The sequence below is a fragment of the Octodon degus genome, unplaced genomic scaffold (genome assembly GCF_000260255.1).
Source record: "Octodon degus isolate 3935 unplaced genomic scaffold, OctDeg1.0 scaffold00007, whole genome shotgun sequence".
Taxonomy (NCBI): domain Eukaryota; kingdom Metazoa; phylum Chordata; class Mammalia; order Rodentia; family Octodontidae; genus Octodon; species Octodon degus.
The window spans coordinates 14,615,905-14,619,582 of NW_004524583.1; the positions used below are offsets into that span (position 1 = coordinate 14,615,905).

The 3,678-nt window shown below is 48.8% G+C and overlaps 1 protein-coding gene across 3 annotated transcripts in view; it reads left to right on the top strand.

The window, feature by feature from the left end:
- The first annotated feature begins 3,562 nt into the window (after nt 1–3,562).
- Tmem229b (transmembrane protein 229B) overlaps nt 3,563–3,678 on the top strand; it is a 44,349-nt gene continuing 44,233 nt past the window's right edge. The window contains exon 1 of one of the 3 annotated variants that reach the window (XM_023702728.1): nt 3,563–3,644. The gene's annotated coding sequence lies outside the window, so the exon portion shown is untranslated. The remainder of the gene's footprint in view (nt 3,645–3,678) is intronic. The other 2 variants (XM_023702714.1, XM_023702720.1) reach the window with 2 other exon arrangements.

Sequence of the window (3,678 nt, forward strand, 5' to 3'; positions counted from 1 at the left end):
TTAGATTTATGATAGCTAAAGTCAGTTTTTGTGGCTTGTGGAAAAAAGGCCCCTCCTAGCTGATCATATTCCCACTCCTTAGCCTCTTCATAACCTCTTTCCTCCTTGTTTTGAGCAGGGAGCGTCCCTCTCTATTCAAACACCGGCATCTCACCAAGATGGCGCTGTCCACCCATCTCCCTGTTTCCTTCAGCTTGTTTTCCTGTAAAGCGGATCCAACAGATTCCAAGACTGCCCTCGGCACTCATGTTTCCTCTGTCTCCACCGCCCTTCTCCCTCATCACAATAAGTGTAACCGACTGTGTGTGACCCTCCCTTGACCCCCAGTTCCTGTGCTCCTTCCCAGACCCTTTCTCTTCGGGCTGAGGGCCAGGCCGTACCCTGAAATTATTCTCTTGAGCCACATCTCTCCTGACGTGCAGTCAGAGGGCAACCCCCAGGGAACCAGTCCTAACAAGCATTAAGAAATCTTTCTGATTCCCTTCAGAAGTCATCAAGAAGATTTCTCATGGTAGAGACAAGAGCAAGCCCTTTATGGGTGGTTTGCTCTGGAGGCAAGACAGAGAGGTTCTTGTCCCTCAGAAAACAGGCCTAAGAATGCAGCATGTTCAAGGCACTTTAGAAACTGCAGAGATACTTGCAGGACTCTTCTTTTTACTGCCTGGTGGTACAACAGCGATGTAGAGAGAGCTGCCATTAACTGCATACCGCAGTGGGGAATTTCCAGGACAGTGTGGAGGTACTGCCACCGATTACCCAGGTACTCCATGCCTGGCATTGATGCCAAGCACCTCATAGGCATCTTCTTATTCTTACTGTGGCCCCAGGCGTGGGTGTTATTGCTACTTCTGTTTTTGCACATGAAGAAATAGATTGAGAAATGTTAAATTAACCATCTCAAGGCATCCAACTAGGACATGGAGTCTGAACTCAAATCCAAGTCTAGGGAACACTTGTCCTACAAAATAGCATGAAGTGCTACCTGACTTCAGAATTGCACATAAAAGCCAATCAAGATCTTTTAAGCCAGGTCATAATGGTATATGCCTATAATCCCAGCCTTCAGGAGGCTGAAGCAGGAAGATGGTGAGTTTGAGATCAGCCTGAGCAAGACCCTGTTTTAAATATAGATCAGATAGAGACAGACAGGCAGACAGGCAGACAGACAGACAGACAGACAGACAGACAGACAGACAGACAGATTTCAGGTCTGCCTGTGTAAAATCTATGTCTGTCTGGTCTACTATACTGTTCCGCTTACTTTGATAAGAAAAGAAGGAAAAGAGGGAAAGGTATTCTCTATTGTGAATTAGCACAGGGGCTGAGATTGTCCCCGAGACATTCTTTTCTTTCTTTCTTTTTTTTTTCAAGACAGGGTCTCACTATGTACTTCAGGTTGACCTTGAACTCACTATGCAGCTCAGACTGGCCTGGAACCCACCACGATCCCCCTGCCTCTGCCTACTGAGCACTAGGTTAACAGTTGTGTGCCACCATGCCTGGCTTGGGACCCTCTGCTTTCAACCTGTAGCTAAATCTCTATAGCCACGATCACTGTGCCTCTGAGGTTCACCAGGGGCCACTCTCCCACCCCTTCCCAAAGCTCTGCAGGCAGTTCTCAGCATTCTTCAGGTGAAAAGCCAGGGGACCCACTCACTGCGACAGATGCTATTTTGAGGTCTTCTGCTGTAGCACACGACTCTGCCCTGTATATTCCTGATTTTATTTGAAATCTTTGTGCACACGGAAAGGACCTTGCGTGGGGAGTTGAAAACCCTCAGTTTGAACTGCATTTTGCTTTTGCTAGCAATTTAACTGTGACCAAACCACACACATTCCCTGAGCCTTGATTTCACCATTTATGTAATGCCCTATTCAAAGAAGAAATGAGCTAGATACTTGCCTATAATCCCAGCACTCAGGAGGCTGAGGCAGGAGGATTTCTATGAGTTTGAGACTGGCCTGGAATGCATAGCTAGACCCACACTTATCCTGAAAAGAAAGAAGAGATATTATTTGTAATGTACTACACAAATTGTTATAAAGAAGGCATGATTCATAATGCAGAGATAAGGAAAATCCTGATGGTGTTCAGCCCAGGAGAGAGCTGGTAAAACACTGATTAATCCTTGTGCCTTAGTTTCTAATTCTTCCCTCTTTCTGCTTTTGTAACTGGTAACTCGGCCTCTCCACTAACAATGAAAATATTAATATTATATGTGAATACATTTTCTTTGACCTCAAGGTTTATTTTTTGCCTCTGATTTTAAGAGAAATTCATTCCTGTGGGCCTTTAAAAATATTGTTGGCACTAGGCACCCTGCCTGCCGACCATGCCTAATGGCTGAGTTGCCGGGAATTCAGATCTTGCTGCCTTTCCAGCCCATTATGCCTTCCTCTGAGCAATGCTGCCTCCCAGAGCCGGAGAGAGCGAAGCTGGCTGCCAAGCCATCAGGGACGGGGGCGTCCTAGGACTCCATCTCAAGGGGCGCACAGGCCGTCCCTCTCACCAGCTGGACCTTGATGAAGCTGCTTCTCTCCAGGGGGTGTGTGGCAGGGGCAGCTGCCTCCTGTCTCTCTGACACCGTGGCAGGCCCAACTCATATGGCCCTGAACTCTTTTTCCTTTCTGCCTGTCTTTCCCCCAGCAGAAAATAGCTGCTGAAGACCCACTGTGTGCTGAAGACTGCACGTAGATGTCATTGAGCCATCACAGTGTATTTATGAGGCGGGCAATATGGACACATTCACTATGCAAAGGAAGATAATAAAGGTCAATGGCTATCTCCTTCCTATGCAGGTCTGAGGAACCCAAGGCAACTCACTATGTCCCTATCAGAAATGTAGTGTTTTTCTTAGAGAAGATTGCGTTGACCAATCTTCAGAGTATGCAGGGAAATGGATTTAGAGCTCCTGGACTACCCTGCCCAATCCCAGTTTCAAGGTACACCCTAGCTGATCTTTGAATATCCTGACCAGTGGCAGGAGGTAAATGGAAGTCCATCAGACAATTAGGGAAAAAACACGGTACCAGATTAGGTTTAGAAAATAGAGAAGCAGTCCAATTGCACGCCCAGAGTGGGCAAGACCAGCTGGATGAACCCCACTTTCCCTCTCTGAGAAGACTGCACGCTGCTTCAGACCTCCAAGAGCTCTTTGTCCCTGTGGGCAAGGGCTGCAACAGTACTCTGTTTAATCTCTCCTGCATAAACTAAACTGTGGACCTGGGAGGTGCAGGCCTTACTGTAGCCAAATCAGTTCCTTTAACTTCCGTAGGTCTCTGTTTCTCCATCTTGAAAATGGGAATGATAAACTGATACGGATGTTTCAACGACTGGACGACATGGTCACAACGCTGGTGTCACTGGGTCTTTAATACCAAGTGGCCCTTAGGTAGCCTGGGCCTGCATGGTTCCTGCCGTGGATACAGTACGTGCTGCGGTCCCATAACCTCCAAGGCCTGCAGATGGGGTATGGGTACCGAGGGTTGGGGTGCCTGCGCCGCAGCCACCTGCCCCGGCGGGGTTGGGGAGCTTCCAGGCGTCGGCGCAGTGCCGGGTCGGCGGGCGCGCAGGAGTTAAGCAGGGTGGAGGGCAGCGCTGGCAGCCGCGAGCATGTGCAGTTTGCGCCGCATCCGTGCTATGGGTGAGTGCCGCCGCCGCCGAGCGTGCGCTTCCTC